Below are 20,075 nucleotides of genomic sequence, written 5' to 3'. Positions count from 1 at the left end.
GAACTATTGATCGTTTTGCATTAAAGCATCTCCCACACGCCCCAAAAGATGATGTCTCTCTTCAAAAGGATCCAGCTGTTGGGGGCGGAATCTAGCTGTGTTTACCTTTCTGGATTTTAATATGTGGAAGTGGTATATTTAAAGCCATTAGCTGCAGTAAATTATCATTTCTCTACGTTTTGGCTCGGATCAAGTGTAGTATCTATTCTAATCAATTTAATATTTGATTTGTTCTTTAAACGAGACTGTTATATCCAGCAGGTTTTTTTTTTTTTAGAGTAAGGAGCTAGGATTGGAGTTTGCTCTTTTCATATACTAATCTAATGTTATAGTACATCTGTCTTTGTTCTCGAGAAAGCTTCCCTTATTTAACACACTCTTTAAATGAAACTGATAAATGTTTTTTTTTAGAGTAGAGAATAAAAAGAATGTGTTCCTTTTATTGTGTACATCCATATGGTACTATAGTAGATTTAGGAATGGTTACCTTATTTTAAAAAAGAAAAAAAAATATTTTGCCTGCCCTAACTTTTTTCCCTATTTTCTGGTTTTCTCCATGCTCAACAACACAGGTGTAGAATTGGGTGTGGGCGGTATGGGAGAGAAATGTTAACGAGTTCAACGTAAGTTATTGCTTTTCGGCTTTTTGGTTAAGGTCAAGTGTGGTATATCTATTCTTATCAATTTAATATCTGATATGTTCTGTAAATGAAAATGTTATATCAAGCAGATTATTATTTTTTTTTAGAACAGGGAGCTGGAATGGGGGTTTGCTCCTATCAACCTGATATTGTAGTATTTTCAGGAATAATGCCTTTGCTCAAAAAAAGGATTTTTTAATTCTTATTTGACACTCTTTAAGTGAAGTTAATAAATGTTTTTTTTTTTTACAGTAGATAATTAAAATAGGAATTTGGTTCTTTTATTCTATACGCTCATGTGGTATTATACTAGATTTAGGAATGGTTACCGTATTTTAAAAAAGAAAGAAAAAAAATTTTATTTTGCCTGCCCTAACTTTTTCCCTATTTTCTGGTTTTCTCCATGCTCAACAACACAGGTGTAGAATTGGGTGTGGGCGGTGTGGGCGTGTCCCTACCAATATTTCTGACTGAAGAAAAATAAATCCCGCCCCGTGCGCGGCACCCAAAGGGTTACTGTAGGTTTCCAGTGGGCGAAACACCACGCCCAGTTCGCTCATGAATATTCACTCTGGGGGCGTGGCCGCGAAAATAGCCCGCAGTTTTGGCTACCGTGTCAATTAGCAAGTGCGGTTGCAGTGATGATGATAACGATGGTTTATTTCAAACATGTAAACAAACAATGAATAAATAAGCAGATAACAAGGAAAACAAAACAGCATTTGCAACAAGAACACGTAAAAAGCCACTAAATTAGAAAATAAACCTTAAATAATATAGGTAATAATAATATATCAAAACAAAAGAAAACAAGACAAAAATACAAACATAGCAGGGACGTGCACAGGATTATAGAGGGGCAGGGGCTCAAAGTCAGAAAAAGGGCAGCAAGTGCATTATTTTTTTTCCCGGTCCTTTCCAAAATATGGAAATGTAGAATTAAAATTAACGTACTAAGAGGAAGGTAAGTACTTAGCTATGTGTCCTGTGTTGGTGAAAGTGATATGCAATTGCCATTTCTTTTGTGTCAGCAAAATTGTCACTCACATTATCATAGGCTTGGAAGACATGCAAAGCAATAAAACACTGGTGCATTATTAGGCTTTTTTATTGTTAAAGATTTAACATTGAACAGTGAAACCTGAACTTTGAACAAATAAGTAAATAGCCTAATGGACAAAATGATAAAAAAATCAGTCCTTCTTTTCATAAAGTAGAAGCCTAACATTCCAGGGGCCTTAAAGCAGTAACCTTCTGGGGGCCATGTCCCTGTAGATATTAATGACCTCATTGTGATTTATGGGTATGTCTTTTTCAATCGAGAGGAGAAGGAGATCAGAGAGCCTCTCTGCTTTGCATAGGCTTCTGAGTATATTTTTCACAAGCTTTTGTTTTTGGTTTTTTCTGAAACATAACCCACATTTGATTTGAGCACATTGTGGAAGAGGTCGACGACTAGTTATATATACAAGAGGAGAATGTAAGCTTCCCAACGATATATGATACTTGCATGTACACCGAAGCACGCCCGAGGCAATCGATTGTGAACAGTAACAGGTCAGGTCATGTCAGTTAACAAGCAGATTATTAAACTACAGAGACTTAAATTACTCGCACAAATGTCAGTAGCCCTGAAACGACACAGGCTCACGGAGACTCACAAGAAACGTGTGCAACAGAAAGAAACGTCTAAATCTATGGATGCTTTCCTCCGACCTAAAAACGACTCTCTAGCTGACAAAGTGACTGCGGCAGAGGTGACGAGTGTGTATCACACTGCCCAACACGCAATATCATATCGGGCAGGAGATTGTGGCACAAAGCTAGCTGCAACGATGTATCAGGACTCCGACATTGCGAAGATGATGGCATGTGGTCGGACAAAGGCAGAAGCCATCGTCACGGACGTGCTTGCCCCTGCCTCCGTCGAAGATTGCTTGAAAGTCCTCAGAAGACCACTGAATGAGCAACGAGAGACAACAACCAAAGGTAAAGCTAAAAGTTATATTAATGGATGTAACAGTGTTGCGTTAGCTATCTAGCTAACGTCAGTGAAAAAAATAAAAGTTAATTTAATTCTGTCTCTTATCTCTCTTCCTTATTTCATTCAGATGCATACATGTCAACCTATACGGAATGTCCGTATTTTATACGGATTTGATTCAATAAACGTAGTATACGGGCGTACAAATAAAGTTATACGGATTCTTTAAAAAAAACTTCAATATTTATTTTGAGCTATAATAAATTCCCACGATGATAAAAGAGCGCATAACATTTACAAACATACTGTACACCACAGAAAGCACAAACAGCCAGTAAAGAAGAGTCTTATGAAATCGCGCGTTATCTTGTGGTAGCGAGACTTCGTTCCACTTTTGATCATGCGCACACCGCATTGCAAGAATCCCACCAACCAGGAAGTATTTTGTTTGAAATGCGTATTTCCATCTGAGCAACTTTCACTAGCGACTGAAAAGATTCTGAATGGGCACTCCGGCAAGATCAACACAGACACTTGCTGTGACATGCAGCCTAGTGAGGTATTGGTGCAGAGTGCTAAAAAAGCTGTCATGGAGTACAATTCAGAACATTAGAGTGGCACTTTGTGTTTTTGTCGAACATTGGAGCTTTGTATTCATTCTGAAGGTTTATTGTTATTAATATTGAATAAAAAGTAACTGGGATATATCATTGTTAATTATCATTCAAATTTTAGGTAAGTTATTTTAATTTGCATCTTATACGGATTTTATAAGGGAAATACGGATTTTGGAGGTTGGCTATACAGGTTTGATTGACCAAAGGTTGACATGTATGCAGATGCTGGTGAGTCCTAAACGTGTCCCCAAAGGCCTGAAGGTGTCCCCAAACACAGAAGAGTTTTTGCTGTGGTTGTGAGTTAAGAGACTTTTTTTTCTACTGTTTCTGTGGTGCTGAGCCACTACAATTCCTGTTAATCCACTGAAAACTAAATGGAGACTTGTCACTATTCCTGCTGTACTGATGCACTGCAAAGTCTCAGACTCAATATTATATTATGATTGATTTAAAGTGAATAAATTGTAATGGAAAATAAATAAAATTTAGTAGCTTCAGTAAATAATAAGTGGAAGTGTGTCTGTCAAGTCATTCAATGGTCAAAATATTATGAACGTTTATTTAAAAAAAAACACATTTGGTGGCCTGTTCATGACCATACATCACCAATAACAGCAGAATAGGGTATTATTGATATATCATGTAAGGTAGTATGTACTAGAAATGGGTAAACCACTATCTGTGAGTCTTCCAGCGGCCGGCGCGGCGCCGTCCCACATTGTCCCTCAAAAACATACCCCTTTTCCTCCCTTGGGTTTATGAGCAGGTGGTCACCCTACCCTACAAATGCCCCAGATGTCATGTCCATACAGTTTGAAAGGGCTAACTGTTAGACCACAGCTCACATGTTCCAGCTGCCTCACTGTCCGCCTCCTCTGTTATCATTGTGGCAGCGCGCGCAGCGGCTTCTTCCCTCTCACTCAGTCCGTGCACGCCCTCTCTCTGGCCGCACGCGAGCAGAGCAGCAATGGACAGAGAAGCGGCAGCTTAACGCACACAGCCACCCCGGATGACAGCGCACACAACCACCCCGGATTACAGCGCACACAACCACCCCGGATTACAGCGCACACAACCACCCCGGATTACAGCGCACACAACCACCCCGGATTACAGTGCACACAACCACCCCGGATTACAGTGCACACAGCCACCCCGGATTACAGCGCACACAACCACCCCGGATTACAGCGCACACAGCCACCCCGGATTACAGCGCACACAGCCACCCCGGATTACAGCGCACACAGCCACCCCGGATTACAGCGCACACAGCCACCCCGGATTACAGCGCACACAACCACCCCGGATTACAAGAACATTGGTAGATAGCCGTTTAATGTTTTTGTACCGCCGTTGTTTTAAACTTCTAACAGGACTGTATTATTTATTATTAGGATTATTATTATTATTATTATTATTTTAAAAGGGCAATATTTAATTCGAGGCAAAAAGGGCAGGGGCTCAAGCACCCCTAAAGCCCTATGTGTGCATGTGCCTGCAAACAAGGACGTACTAAGCAGTTTTGAGTTTACATGTCCGAAAAGGAGTGGGCTGAAGTAAAAACTTATTTAATCCCACCCCTCTACTTTAGTCAATATAAATTGATTATCGAGCTTCCTTATATATATATATATATATATATATATATATATATATATATACACACACACACACACACATATATATATATATATATATATATATATATATATACTGTATATTACTTATTATTTCAACTCTTCAGATATCTTCTCCTACTTATTCAGGTGACATTGGGCATACCTAACCACCTGTGTTTTCTTTCTCTTCCCCCCCCCCCCCCACCCCAAATCTGTCCCTCTGAGTTACATGGAGTCAACAGGAAATCTTTTGGTGGAGACGGTGGGGACCTCGACTGGCTATCGTAGCCTGCAGGGAATCGGCCGTCAGACATTCTGTCGCATGTCCCAGACCCGGTGAAATGTAACTGAATTGTCTTGGCCAGGCCTAAGGGTCCCATCTGCATCTCATCATTGCTGAGGAGTGTGCTCCCATCACCCAATCAAGCATCCAGCCAGAGCAGGTCATGATATATTTTTTACCATATTAACATGCCATTGTGCGTCATGCCTGATGTAAAGACTCTCGTCTCTGCGAGCCTACCACACAGATTTAATACTTGTCATTTTTAGGGCATACCTAACAACGTGTTTTCTTTCTCTCCCCCCCCATCTGTCCCTCTGAGTTACATGTTGATCCTGGGATTGAGATGCTGGCCTCTTCTGCCCCTCGGACCTGCTTGATCCATCCTGGTGCCCTGTGTCTGGTCGGAGTTTTATCGCCCCACTCCTGTGAAGGACGGCCCCATGAGGACAGTTGAGGGTTATACCTGTTAAAACTGTTAATATTATAGTCAGGCTGTCTGTTGTTGCCCAAATGAGGATGGGTTCCCTTTTGAGTCTGGTTCCTCTCGAGGTTTCTTCCTCATGTCGTCTGAGGGAGTTTTTCCTTGCCACCGTCGCCACAGGCTTGCTCATTGGGGATAGATTAGGGATGAAATTAGCTCATGTTTTAAGTCGTTCAAATTCTGTAAAGCTGCTTTGCGACAATGTTTATTGTTAAAAGCGCTGTACAAATAAACTTGATTTGATTTGATTTGATTCAGATATCAATTCTCTATGACTATATCCAGGGGCGGAGCTGGGGGGGCAGGAGGGGCCGTGGCCACCCCAGGGCACGCCTTGGCCCCGCCCTGGCCACCCCAGGGCTGGACAATAAAATTTATAAAACCGGTATGTCCCACAAAATGTTAGTTCCGCCCGCTGGATTTTTGTTCCGCCTATTTGGTTTCTGCGGGGATGCATATTACTGTAGCACATAAACGTTTCGCGTGTTCAAGCAGCAGGTGGTATCAGATAGTCATGCTCTAGTCCTACAACACAACAACCTACAAACTACGTGAATGTGCAATTAATTTGGGAGGTAAGTTATTCATCTCTTATACTTTCTTCAAGTTCTCACTTTGTAGATATACAGTTACAATTCTGTCCTCAGACAATTCAGAGTTTCCAGAAATCTCCTGAGTTTCCAGAAATCTCCACTTTGCCTGGGGTTTTCGAAAGTATCCGTTTTCAGTGACTGAAACCTTCGTTTACATGTAAATGCAACCTTATAGATAAATATGTGTCTTTATAGATATCCGGCTACAGTGGGATTTGTGCTGTGTGCACACATAGATAGATACTAGATACACAGTAGCTATAGAGAAGTTGTGTGATGTTTATATTAATGTGTGTGAGATGTTGTGTGTAACTGGTGGGAGTACACATTGATTAATAATTGTCACACTCATACATACACAACACTCATGCATTCTCTCAACACACACTGTCCCCCTACCCCTCTCATGCGCCACATTTCTATATTTACATGTAACACACTCACTCATACACAACACTTATGCACTCTCTTAACACACTGTCTATCTCTCTCACACACACACACACACACAGTTTGTGCACTACATTTCTATATTTACATGTAACATTCATACACTCTCAACACAGACACACAACTCATGCACTAAATTTTTATATTTAAATGTAACACTCATGCACTGTCTTAACACTCACTCTCTCTCTCACTCATATATGAACACACACTTCACTCTCTTAACACACACTGTGTCTTTCTCTCACTCACTATAAGATACAACTCATGCACTCTCAACACACACCCTCTCTTACACACACGCACTACTCATGCATGATGCACTACATTTCTATATTTACATGTAACACACTCACTGGTATACCCAACACTCGTGCACTCTCAACACACACACCACTCATGCACTTCATTTTTGTATTTACATGTAACATATCTTCACACACACAGAGCTCATCTATATCTACATGCAGTGCACATACTTCCCCCCCCCCTCTCTCACACACACCACTCATGCACTACACCTCATCTATGTCATGTGTTACATCAGTGTAACACTTTCACTCACTCACACACACACACACACACACAAACACATTTTGTAACTTAACACATTGTTTGTACAGTACTTACAATGGACAATATCACAACGTGTTGTAAGTGTTTACATATGTTGTATGTATGAGTTAAGTATACAAGTATTTTCCTTTACCTGAGCAAAGCACTCTTTATTCAAGCCTGACTAATATCCTTACTACTTCCCAGGTGCCTGAGGCAGGTGATCTTTTAGTTTTTACTTCTGCATTTTAGTGGTGATCGTTAAAATCCTGATGCTTAACTAGAGTAAACAAGTTGGATGGTTTCTTTGTTTTGCAGACGCTTTATGTTACATAAATAAATGAAAACATTAATTTCTGACCTCTTGGCTCACATGGGTTTTGTTCATGAGTTAGGCACCAGATATGCCACCAGATACATCAGAATACAGGAAATCAAATCTAGCTAATTCAAAATTTCCCGGGGGAGGACCCCCGGACCCCCTCACCTGACCTTTATTTAGTCACAGCATGGCCACCCCCTGTATATCCTTGGCCCCCCGTTGGCCACCCCATGTAAAAAATCCTGGCTACGCCACTGAATTCAACACTGGGGATTTTGCTGTTTGTGTTTGGTGATGGTTTATGCTCAAAGCCTGATGAGTCCACTTCTTACTGTGGTTATTTTCTGTGTTCTTCAATACTCTCACTCCTGCTATAATTGACCTTAAAAGATGCTGAAAAATCAGCATTCTATTGCACTGTATACATTCGACACAGACTGTCCATTCCATTGTGTTGAAGCGGAATGCATGTGCACTACCACAACTGGATCGGCATATTCAAAAAACAAATAAATAAACAAATTCACCGCTATTTCTGCCCAGCTTCAAACCAAGGACCTTTCATGTGTTAGACAAACGTGACAACCACTACACTACAGAAACTGCAGCTTGTGGACCAATCAGCTGTTGCCTGGGCCTCAAATTAAGAAGCAATGGCACTGAGGCATTTGCCCACAGGCCGGGTATGCAGCGTTGGTGGTATAGTGGCTAGCATAGCTGCCTTCCAAGCAGTTGACGTGGGTTTGATTCCCGGCCAACGTGCACCCTTTAATGCTTTGTTTCCCTGAAGAAAGGCAAACAGCGTGGCGAGGAAAGGGCAGGAACGGATCGGTTGCTTGTCGCTGCCTTGCCAAGGAGGTGACTGAGGGCCACTCCTTCTGCTTTCCGCTCGCGTTGCATGCAGTTGAATAGCATCGGTTTGCGCAAACCTGGGCGTGCTTCAAGGACACGGGCGCCTGCGTGCTTGTCTTTCATTGGCGGCAAGCTGCTTCTTTGCATGTTTTCCACAAACGGAGGACTGCACAGTCACGGTTTGAGAGTCAATTAGCAAATGCCACTTTGCAGCGTTCTGATGCCGTGTGCAGCCCTGTTGACCTGACCTCACTCCGTAAACAAGCAACGAAGTGGCATTTGAGAACACCACCTACCCGTGACGAATTGCAATGTCCATGATTCCACAGTCGCCAGAAATGCAGATCGTGCCCGATTTTGTTTTTAAAGCAGCCGTCACGGACCTTGATGGAAAACCAGAGAGGCAGGGAAACCGTGCAAACGAGGTTTTGTCCCGACGGTCGTCTGCACCTAGGAGAACATGACAACCACTAAGCTACAGAAAGCAATCCGGTCACGTTAAGGGTCTGTCTTTCTGGCTGTTTCGAGGGTACCTGATTTTAGCAAGGCGATAACTGGACGTTAAGGGAAGCGGAGCTCAAAAGGCAAAGCATGGCTCTGCCAGGTTCCGCAGGAGCGTCTATTCGCTTGTCAGGTGAAAGGGGAAACCCCTGCACAGCAGAAAACACGCGAAGCTTTTTCAGCGTCTCGGTTTGGGACTGTTCCAAAAGGCACGGACGGAGCAGAGATGGCAGCTCGACATTTGTTCGCCGCCAAGTTCAAGAAAACGAGCACCGATTCCGCCCGGTTTCGAATCGGGGACCGTTCTCGTGTTAAGCGAACGTGGCAGCCGCTACAGCACAGAAACCACGCGTGTGTTAGCTCTTGCCTGGGCCTCAAGAAGAACACAGATCACGCTTAAGCGACTGTCACGAGGATAGGGGCACGGCCTTGGCGTCGTAGAGATGAGCTGGTGGTCGAGTGTGACGAGGATCAGCACTGAAAAGCGCTGCAACAACATCACGGGAAGAAATCAAATGCCTTGTCTGGACGGGCCAAGGCGGTGACTGAGGACTGTTCCTTCCGCTTTCCACGAGCCACGTAAGTAGTTGTTTGCAGGGTTGAATGACATCAGTTTGCCCGTGCGTACGTTCGACCCATGAAGCGGTGAACAACACGGGCTCCTGCGTGTTTTCCTTTCGTTGGCAACAAGCGACAGGTGTATATTTGTCCACAAACAGAGAACTGGAGAGTCACTGTGTAACATTTGTTCAGCAAATGTGTCCATACCTTGGCTGGTGAAAAGCAAACACTTCCGTAGTTGGCACGGTCAGAGCAGAGATCACAGCTCAGCAGTCACTCAAAAAATAAATAAATAAATAAATAAATAAATAAACCCACCCACCGCTGTTTCTGCCCGGTTTCAAACCGGGGACCTTTCGTGTGTGAGACGAACGTGATAACCACTACACTACAGAAACCTCAGCGCTTGGACCGATCAGCTGTTGCCTGGGCCTCAAGTTCAGAAGCAATGGCACTTAGGCATTTGTCCCCAGGCCAGGCACGCAGCGTTGGTGGTATAGTGGCTAGCATAGCTGCCTTCCAAGCAGTTGACCCGGGTGCGATTCCTGGCCAACGCACACCCTTTAACGCTTCGTTTCTCTGATGAAAGGCAGAGAGCGTGGCCAGGCACCCGGGAGGAAACGGATCGGTTGCTCGTCACTGCCTTGCCAAGGAGGTGACTGAGGGCCGCTCCTTCTGCTTTCCGCTCGCGTTGCATGCAGTTGAATGGCATGGGTTTGCGCAAACCTGGGCGTGCATCAAGGACACGGGCGCCTGCGTGCTTGTCTTTCCTTGGCGGCAAGCTGCTTCTTTGCATGTTTTCCACAAACGGAGGACTGCACAGTCACGGTTTGAGAGTCAATAAGGAAATGTGTCTGAATGTTGGCCGGCAAATACTCGTTGAGACATGATGAAGCATTCCAGACTCAATGCCACTTTGCAGCGTTCTGATGCCGTGTGCAGCCCTGTTGACCTGACCTCACTCCGTAAACGAGCAACGAAGTGGCATTTGAGAACACCACCTCCCCGTGACGAATTGCAATGTCCATGATTCCACAGTCGACAGAAATGCAGATCGTGCCCGATTTTGTTTTTAAAGCAGCCGTCACGGACCTTGATGGAAAACCAGAGAGGCAGGGAAACCGTGCAAACGAGGTTTTGTCCCGACGGTCGTCTGCACCTAGGAGAACATGACAACCACTAAGCTACAGAAAGCAATCCGGTCACGTTAAGGGTCTGTCTTTCTGGCTGTTTCGAGGGTACCTGATTTTAGCAAGGCGATAACTGGACGTTAAGGGAAGCGGAGCTCAAAAGGCAAAGCATGGCTCTGCCAGGTTCCGCAGGAGCGTCTATTCGCTTGTCAGGTGAAAGGGGAAACCCCTGCACAGCAGAAAACACGCGAAGCTTTTTCAGCGTCTCGGTTTGGGACTGTTCCAAAAGGCACGGACGGAGCAGAGATGGCAGCTCGACATTTGTTCGCCGCCAAGTTCAAGAAAACGAGCACCGATTCCGCCCGGTTTCGAATCGGGGACCGTTCTCGTGTTAAGCGAACGTGGCAGCCGCTACAGCACAGAAACCACGCGTGTGTTAGCTCTTGCCTGGGCCTCAAGAAGAACACAGATCACGCTTAAGCGACTGTCACGAGGATAGGGGCACGGCCTTGGCGTCGTAGAGATGAGCTGGTGGTCGAGTGTGACGAGGATCAGCACTGAAAAGCGCTGCAACAACATCACGGGAAGAAATCAAATGCCTTGTCTGGACGGGCCAAGGCGGTGACTGAGGACTGTTCCTTCCGCTTTCCACGAGCCACGTAAGTAGTTGTTTGCAGGGTTGAATGACATCAGTTTGCCCGTGCGTACGTTCGACCCATGAAGCGGTGAACAACACGGGCTCCTGCGTGTTTTCCTTTCGTTGGCAACAAGCGACAGGTGTATATTTGTCCACAAACAGAGAACTGGAGAGTCACTGTGTAACATTTGTTCAGCAAATGTGTCCATACCTTGGCTGGTGAAAAGCAAACACTTCCGTAGTTGGCACGGTCAGAGCAGAGATCACAGCTCAGCAGTCACTCAAAAAATAAATAAATAAATAAACCCACCCACCGCTGTTTCTGCCCGGTTTCGAACCGGGGACCTTTCGTGTGTGAGACGAACGTGATAACCACTACACTACAGAAACCTCAGCGCTTGGACCGATCAGCTGTTGCCTGGGCCTCAAGTTCAGAAGCAATGGCACTTAGGCATTTGTCCCCAGGCCAGGCACGCAGCGTTGGTGGTATAGTGGCTAGCATAGCTGCCTTCCAAGCAGTTGACCCGGGTTCGATTCCCGGCCAACGCACACCCTTTAACGCTTCGTTTCTCTGATGAAAGGCAGAGAGCATGGCCAGGCACCCGGGAGGAAACGGATCGGTTGCTGGTCACTGCCTTGCCAAGGAGGTGACTGAGGGCCGCTCCTTCTGCTTTCCGCTCGCATTGCATGCAGTTGAATGGCATCGGTTTGCGCAAACCTGGGCGTGCTTCAAGGACACGGGCGCCTGCGTGCTTGTCTTTCCTTGGCGGCAAGCTGCTTCTTTGCATGTTTTCCACAAACGGAGGACTGCACAGTCACGGTTTGAGAGTCAATAAGGAAATGTGTCTGAATGTTGGCCAGCAAATACTCGTTGAGACATGATGAAGCATTCCAGACTCAATGCCACTTTGCAGCGTTCTGATGCCGTGTGCAGCCCTGTTGACCTGACCTCACTCCGTAAACGAGCAACGAAGTGGCATTTGAGAACACCACCTCCCCGTGACGAATTGCAATGTCCATGATTCCACAGTCAACAGAAATGCAGATCGTGCCCGATTTTGTTTTTAAAGCAGCCGTCACGGACCTTGATGGAAAACCAGAGAGGCAGGGAAACCGTGCAAACGAGGTTTTGTCCCGACGGTCGTCTGCACCTAGGAGAACATGACAACCACTAAGCTACAGAAAGCAATCCGGTCACGTTAAGGGTCTGTCTTTCTGGCTGTTTCGAGGGTACCTGATTTTAGCAAGGCGATAACTGGACGTTAAGGGAAGCGGAGCTCAAAAGGCAAAGCATGGCTCTGCCAGGTTCCGCAGGAGCGTCTATTCGCTTGTCAGGTGAAAGGGGAAACCCCTGCACAGCAGAAAACACGCGAAGCTTTTTCAGCGTCTCGGTTTGGGACTGTTCCAAAAGGCACGGACGGAGCAGAGATGGCAGCTCGACATTTGTTCGCCGCCAAGTTCAAGAAAACGAGCACCGATTCCGCCCGGTTTCGAATCGGGCACCGTTCTCGTGTTAAGCGAACGTGGCAGCCACTACAGAATAAAGCAAATATCTGCTATGTCTGCAAATCTTATGAAGACAATGAGGCTTAGGGACTAAAGCGCAGCATGTGAAGAAAATGTACCTGGCTCCGCATGTTGCTGGTGTTTTCATTCTGCTCGCACGGCTTTCTGACCACCAGGGAAGAAATAACAGAACAAAGCTTGCGGGCAAGCAATGTGATCCACCATCTCTGGACTACTGTTTACTTCTGCTGTGCACTGTGCAATGCCTTCTGTCGATGACGCATTCTTTATGACAAATTTCTGCTGAAAACTCATGGAGACCCTTGCTCATGCCAAGGTTGCCAGAAGCCTGACAGAAACCCATTCAAGAACACGTTCCCTGGTGGTTGGAAATCCGTGCGAGCAGAGTGAAAATAACAGCAACATGCGGAGCCAGCTACATTTTCTCCACACGCTGCGTTTTGGTGCCTGAGCCCACTTGTCTTCATTAGACTTCAAGCACATCGTGCAACCTGCACTCCAGCACACAACATCAGGGGAGGGGAAAGAAGGAAGGAAATAAATAAATAAATAAATAAATAAATAGGCAGCACGGTGGTGTAGTGGTTAGCACAGTCGCCTCACGTCAAGAAGTTTCTGGGTTTGAACCCGGCGGCCAGCAGGGGCCTTTCTGTGTGGAGTTTGCATGTTCTCCCTGTGTCTGTGTGGGTTTCCTCTGGGTGCTCCGGTTTCCCCCACAGTCCAAAGACATGCAGTTAGGTTGAAGTGGGGTGGCCTTGGGCTGGGGTGCCCTTGAGCAAGGTACCGAGCCCCTGACTGCTCCCCGGGCGCTCTGGGCTGCCCACTGCTCTGGGTGTGTGTGTGTGTGTGTGTTTGTTCACTGCTTCAGATGGGTTAAATGCAGAGGATGAATTTCACTGTGCTTGAAGTGTGCATGTGACGAATAAAGATAGATAGATAAGCCACCAGCTCTATTTTTGACTCTGTCGGGGTTATGGAAAAGAGGAGAGAGCAGGAACGCATTCCCCCACTTTCAGAAATTATACAGTTGATATTCCTGCATTTGAGAAATTCACAAAGATCTGCACAACCCCAGTGAAATTCCCTCCATCCACGGTGCATCCTCAACATCCATTTCCTGCTCAAAACTCGTGGAAACCCTAGCTGGGTACTGAGGATAAAAAAAGCCTGAACAAAACCTGTTTCCTAGTGTTCAGAAACCCAGCAATACACAGAACCAGAGAGATTTTTTCCACACATTAACCTTAAGAGCACATCCCTCCTTTTTTCTCAAAAACTTCAAGCAGCCAGTAGCTCTTGATATAAAACACCTGAACACTAAAAAAAAGAAAAACTTCAAGAAGACAAACAGCTCTATCTTTGATTCCAACAGATTTATGTAAAAGAAGAGAGCATGAACACAGTCCCCCACTATCAGAAATTATGCAGTTGAGGTTTCTGCATTTGAGAAATTCATAAAGGTTAGTACAGCCTGAGTGCAATGGCTAGGCCTTACTTTGTGCAAACCACATTTTTGATCATGGTATTGTCCCTGCCAGGCAAATATAAGATTCTTTACCTGGCTGAGATGTAACCCTGCAAGGGTGTAGGCTGCTCCGTGAGGGCAGGCAAAGCGTCCGAGCAGGGTTTTGCATAATTTTTGCCCCCCCCTCTTCCAAGTCATCACAAGACACTGGTGGTGATTTCATGTGCGCTCCCTCTACTGGTCAGACAAGATATGGACCCGACAAGACTTTGCACCGACCTACACGTAGCCCTTTTCCACCAACAGGGAACGGGTTCCCTTCTGGTTCGCGCACCAAAGTTTGATCCGTTCGGAGCATTTTGGTCAAAAACCCATTGGTTCAGACAGTGGTTAAATTGCCTTTTGTAAGGAGGAGGAGCCCTTACACTCACAGTGGTCAATATCTCTCAAAATATTTTTATTTATCACACCATTGGTTTAATACATATTTTATCAACTTATGGCCTACTTATTTATATCTCACATCAGTGAACATATTGGTAACTTATTAAGCCTATGTTTCACCATCAATCTACACTGTAATTTGTAAAACTTATTCACAATATGCACCACCAATTCACATATTAGCAATAGTTATTTACATCTCATCAATCTACACTATTATTTGCATTACTTGTTTACATCTCACACCATCAATTCACATATTAACAATAGTTCTTTACATTTCACACCATAAATCTACATCAATCAAATCAATTGTTTGCTAAACTTACTTACATGTCACAACATCAAACCACATATCAGCAATAGCCAGTCATTAGTCAAGTCAAGTCAACTTTATTGTCAAATATGCTATACATGCTCGACATACAGCACAGATGAAATATCAGTCCTCTCTGACCCACGGTGAAACTGGCAATGCAATAAATAAAAATAGAATAATTGGAAAAAAAAACAATATAAACAGTATAAACACTCTAGATAGGAACTAGACATAGACTAAACACTCAAACAGTATAAACAGTATAAATAAACAGTATAAACACTAGATAAGAACAAGACAGACTAAACACTCAAACAGACAATATAAACAGTATAAACACTCTAGAAATGAACTAGACTAAACACTCATACACACACACACACACACACACACATAAATTGGTACAAATAACCAAACAGTCAAGGGCACTTGAGGTATACCAGGTAAACATGAAACATGAAATAAGCAGTATAAACAAACTAGCAGCTGTTAAGGTGAGGTAGTGCGGAATAGTGCAAATGGGCGAGGTAAAGTGAGATGTGCGGTCCCTGAGTTCAGTGTGTTAATGAACGATGAGATGTATGTGTGTGTGTGTGTGTGTGTTGGGGGGGGACTGTGAGGATGACATATCAGATGCTGAAGGGGGGTGTGCGAGCAGAATCTGTGGCAGGGGGCAGAGGGGGGAGGAGGGGCAGAACAGGGAGGGAGTTGAGCCTCCTGACTGCCTGGTGAAAGAAACTTCTTGAGCATGCTGGTTTTGGCCCGGAGACTCCGCAGTCTCCTTCCCGACGGCAGCAGGCTGAAGAGGCTGTGAGATGGGTGGGGTCACCTGCAATCCTGATGGCTTTGTGGGTGAGGCGGGAGTTATATATATCCATAAGAGAAGGGAGAGAGACACCAATGATCCTCTCAGCTGCTCTCATGATGCGCTGCAGAGTCTTGCAGCAGGACACGGTGCAGGCGCCGTACCACACGGTGATGCAGCTGGTCAGGATGTTCTCGATGGTGCCTCTTTAGAATGTGTGCATGATGGGGGCCGGGACTCTTGCTCTCCTCAGTTTGCAGAGGAAGTCCAGATGCTGTTGAGCTTTTTTGGCCAGTGATGCGGTGTTGTTGTTCCAGGACAGGTCTTCAGAGATGTGCACACCCAGAAACTTGGTGCTACTCACCCTCTCCACTGCAGCACCGTCGATAGATAGTGGAGCATGCTGGGTGTGCTCTCTCCTGAAGTCCATAACAATCTCCTTCGTCTTCTCCATGTTCAGACGGAGATTGTTGTCCTTGCACCACATTACAATTTAATTTACAACTTTCCAAATAAGACTTAGATCAAGTTTCTCCTGCCTTTCGTGTCTCTGTCTACATGCTCCTGGGGAGACTCCCAGAGCGTCCGGGAGACTAGGGATGTCTGAATAATTTAATTTTGTTATTTTGTCTAGTCTTAGTACCCCACAGCAACCTTATAACTTTGGCCGACCAAAGCAACATTGGATTGGGGGTCGAGCGTGCGATCCAATGGAAAAGTCCAGGCTGCCAGTTCTCACTATCACGAGGGAGGTTTGCTAATGCTCCATGCGCAAAGATATGTTAGCGGGCATCCATTAAATTAGCTAACTCAATTTTCTGATATTTACCTAAAAGCTAAAAACACAGAAAACTTTTTTTTTGTCTGATTTTTACTAGACTTAGAAATAGAATATTATTAGAACATCATCAGAGGGTCTACCATTGGCAATTTATAATAGTCATAATTGACATTAACATTGACTTTAGGCATATTAAAGTATGGTCTATAGTCACTGGATTTATCTAGATCTGTCACTATTAATAAGATTTTATTGACACAAAATGTGATCATTCATATATACACACATTTTATATATACATGTTCAAGGGCATTTCAGCCCAACACCACCCCATGTTAACCGAACTACATATCTTTGAACTGTGGGGTTAAGTAGAGCAAACTCCACACAGAAAGGCCCCCACCAGCCGCTTGGCTCAAACCCAGAACCCTCTTGCTGTGAGGCGAGAGTGCAAACCACTCCATCCCCCTGCTGCACAAGTTATTTTTAAAGTCTCCCCGCCAGGGAATCGAACCCCAGTCTTCCGCGTGACAGGCGGAGATACTGTCCACTATACTAATGAGGATGACGCAATAACCCTCATTTATCAATAAAAAATGTGGTATGGAAAGCACTTACTGCTGTGGTCAACAGCGTTCCTGTCAATAATCAAACTCCAGCTGATGTTTTCATATTTAATTTATAGGCCTACATCCGTGATATTGGACAGATCACACAGCACTCAACTGTTCCTTTTCAAAATTCAACACCCCCCACCCCGCTTGCTTATCTATCTATCGATCGATCAATCTTTCTTTCAAAAAAGCTTGTTGGTCAGACATTTCTCTGCCTGTGTGCAATGGTTAATAAAGCTGTAAAGGTATAGGCACGGTGGTGTAGTGGTTAGCGCCGTCACCTCACAGCAAGAAGGTCCGGGTTCGAGCCCCATGGCCAGCGAGGGCCTTTCTGTGCGGAGTTTGCATGTTCTCCCCGTGGGTTTCCTCCGGGTGCTCCGGTTTCCCCCACAGTCCAAAGACATGCAGGTTAGGTTAATTGGTTACTCTAAATTGACCATAGGTGTGAGTGTGAATGGTTGTCTGTGTCTATGTGTCAGCCCTGTGATGGCCTGGCGACTTGTCCAGGGTGTACCCCGCCTTTCGCCCGCAGTCAGCTGGGATAGGCTCCAGCTTGCCTGTGACCCTGTAGAACAGGATAAAGCGACTAGAGATAATAAGATGAGGTGTAAGAGATTGGCCCAGGCCACCTTACCCTATCTCAGCTTTCTGCACCTCCAATCCAGTGTCACTAACCTGATCCAGTGTTAAGTGCAGCTCAGGTTTCTCTTCATTGACGCATAAATCTTTCGCCTTTTACTAAAGATTTCCATGGAGAGAAATGTTAATGAGTTCAGTATATTTTTGTCGGCTTTGCTCTGGCGGAGCTGAACGTTTTTAGTCAACAAATGTTAGAACTATTGATCTTTTTGCATAAAAGCATCTCCTACACGCCTCAAAAGTCGATGTCTCTCTTCAAAAGGATCCAGCTGTTGGGGGCGGAGTCTAGCTGTGTTTACCTTTCTGGATTTTAATATGTGGAAGTGGTATATTTAAAGCTATTCACTGAAGTAGTTTATCATTTTTCCGCATTTTAACCAGTTTCGAATGTAATATTTATTCTAATCAATTTAATATCTGATTTGTTCTCTTAACAAGAGCGTTATATCAAGCAGATTTTTTTTTTGGAGCAAGGAGTTGGGATAGGGGTTTGCTCTTTCAGCTTCATGTACTAACCTGATGTTGTAGTACCTCTATCTTTGTTCTAGAAAAAGTTTATTTTTTCTTATTTGGTAAATGGGCTTCTTAGAGTAGAGAATAAAAATAGTAGTTTAGTCCTTTTATTCTATACTCTCATGTGGTATTATAGTAGATTTAGGAATGATTACCTTATTTTAAAAGAGAAAGAAAAAAAATCTTTGTTTTGCCTGCCCTAACTTTTTCCCTATTTTCTGGTTTTCTCCATGCTCAACAACACAGGTGTAGAATTGGGTGTGGGCGGTATGGGAGAGAAATGTTAACGAGTTGAACGTATTTTTGTAGGCTTTGCTCTGGCAGAGCTGAATATTTTTGGTTATCAAGTGTTAGAACTATTGATCTTTTTGCATGGAAGCATCCCCACATACACTCTACAAGGCGATGTCTCTCTTCAAAAGGATCCAGCTGTTGGAGGCGGAGTCTAGCTGTGTTTGCCTTTCTGGATTTTAATATGTAGAAGTGGTATATTTAAAACCATTGACTGCAGTAAATTATTGCTTTTCGGTCTTTGGGTTAAGTGCAAGCGTGTTATCTATTATTAATCTGATATGTTCTGTAAATGAAAACTTTTTTTTTTCTTCCACTGCTGTAAGGAACATTGAAAAATAATTTTTATCTATCAATTTGCTCAGATTTTCAACAGATGTTCCTGGACCCAGGATTTGTTCTGCTAAGATTGGTCCTACGTTTACAAAGTAGTGGTTGAAACTATTAATTACCTCATCCATATTATATTCATCTTTGTCATTATTAAGAAAGTACCTTAGATAATTTAAAGATCTTGACCCATTTTTTATAATACTGTTCAAAGTGCTCCAAATTACTTTGAGATAATTTCTGTTATCGTTTAATAATTTCTTATAATATTATTTCTTAGCAGCCCTTATAATATTAGTTAATTTATTTTTATATTTTTTATATCTATCCTCTGCCTCTTTAGTTTTCTGCTTTATGAACTCTCTATACAATGTATTTTTCTTTTTACAGGCATTTTGTAAACCCCTTGTAATCCATGGACATACTGTATGTTTGACTTTTTACTTTATTGAACAATTGGACAATTTTTATTATATAATGATATAAATATCCTCAAGAATTCCTCATATGCTTTATTTATGTCTTTTAGTCGGTATATTTCATCCCAATTTTGTGCCAGCAAGTAATTTCTAAAAGTGTTAATTGATTCCTCTGATCTAAGTCGTCTGAAAAGTTTTGTGTTTTCTGGTTTATTATTCCCAAATTTTGTTTCATAAACTGAGAAAACTGGTAAATGATCACCGATATGATTTATCAATAGTCCACTTACTAAATTGTCATTAAAACTGTGAGTGAATATATTGTCAATGAGGGTGGCTCCGTGTGAGGTGATTCTGCTGGGTCGAGTAATTTTCGGGAAAAAGGCCATACTGTACATTGTGTTGATAAAATTGTCTGTCATTTTGTGTTTATTTGGATTGAGCAGGTGAATATTGAAGTCTCCGCATATGAAAACTGTTTTGTGACTCACTTTTGAAAACATTTCCTCTATCCAGTTATTGAAGACCTCAATACTAGAATCTGGAGCTCTATATATACAACTAACAATTACATTTTTATGTTTCTCTCTGCAAATTTCAACTGTTATGCATTCCAGTGTGTTGTCAATTACTGTTGATATACTTTCCATCACACTGAATTTCAAGTCCCTATCCACAAATATGGCCATGCCCTCT

The 20,075-nt window shown here is 43.7% G+C and overlaps 7 non-coding genes and 1 pseudogene across 7 annotated transcripts; 5 read left to right on the top strand and 3 right to left on the bottom strand.

Annotated features, from left to right (window-relative positions):
* Positions 1-163: 163 nt before the first annotated feature.
* LOC132898473 (U2 spliceosomal RNA) lies at positions 164-363 on the top strand. Its single transcript, XR_009656529.1, has one exon. It is a non-coding gene; the product is annotated as a U2 spliceosomal RNA (small nuclear RNA).
* Positions 364-630: 267 nt separating this feature from the next.
* Positions 631-816, top strand: LOC132898642 (U2 spliceosomal RNA). The gene has a single exon (XR_009656567.1). It is a non-coding gene; the product is annotated as a U2 spliceosomal RNA (small nuclear RNA).
* Positions 817-9,790: 8,974 nt separating this feature from the next.
* On the bottom strand, positions 9,791-9,863 carry trnav-cac (transfer RNA valine (anticodon CAC)). The gene has a single exon. It is a non-coding gene; the product is annotated as a tRNA-Val (tRNA).
* A 1,686-nt stretch (positions 9,864-11,549) lies between these two features.
* On the bottom strand, positions 11,550-11,622 carry trnav-cac (transfer RNA valine (anticodon CAC)). Its single transcript has one exon. It is a non-coding gene; the product is annotated as a tRNA-Val (tRNA).
* Positions 11,623-11,709: 87 nt separating this feature from the next.
* Positions 11,710-11,781, top strand: trnag-ucc (transfer RNA glycine (anticodon UCC)). The gene has a single exon. It is a non-coding gene; the product is annotated as a tRNA-Gly (tRNA).
* A 2,360-nt stretch (positions 11,782-14,141) lies between these two features.
* LOC132896928 (U1 spliceosomal RNA) lies at positions 14,142-14,305 on the bottom strand. Its single transcript, XR_009656209.1, has one exon. It is a non-coding gene; the product is annotated as a U1 spliceosomal RNA (small nuclear RNA).
* Positions 14,306-17,880: 3,575 nt separating this feature from the next.
* On the top strand, positions 17,881-17,995 carry LOC132895678 (U5 spliceosomal RNA). Its single transcript, XR_009655806.1, has one exon. It is a non-coding gene; the product is annotated as a U5 spliceosomal RNA (small nuclear RNA).
* A 188-nt stretch (positions 17,996-18,183) lies between these two features.
* On the top strand, positions 18,184-18,364 carry LOC132898914 (U2 spliceosomal RNA; annotated as a pseudogene).
* The last annotated feature ends 1,711 nt before the right edge of the window (positions 18,365-20,075 follow it).

Source organism: Neoarius graeffei, chromosome 1, assembly GCF_027579695.1.
Source record: "Neoarius graeffei isolate fNeoGra1 chromosome 1, fNeoGra1.pri, whole genome shotgun sequence".
NCBI lineage: Eukaryota > Metazoa > Chordata > Actinopteri > Siluriformes > Ariidae > Neoarius > Neoarius graeffei.
This window is presented reverse-complemented; position numbering and strand designations above follow the sequence as displayed.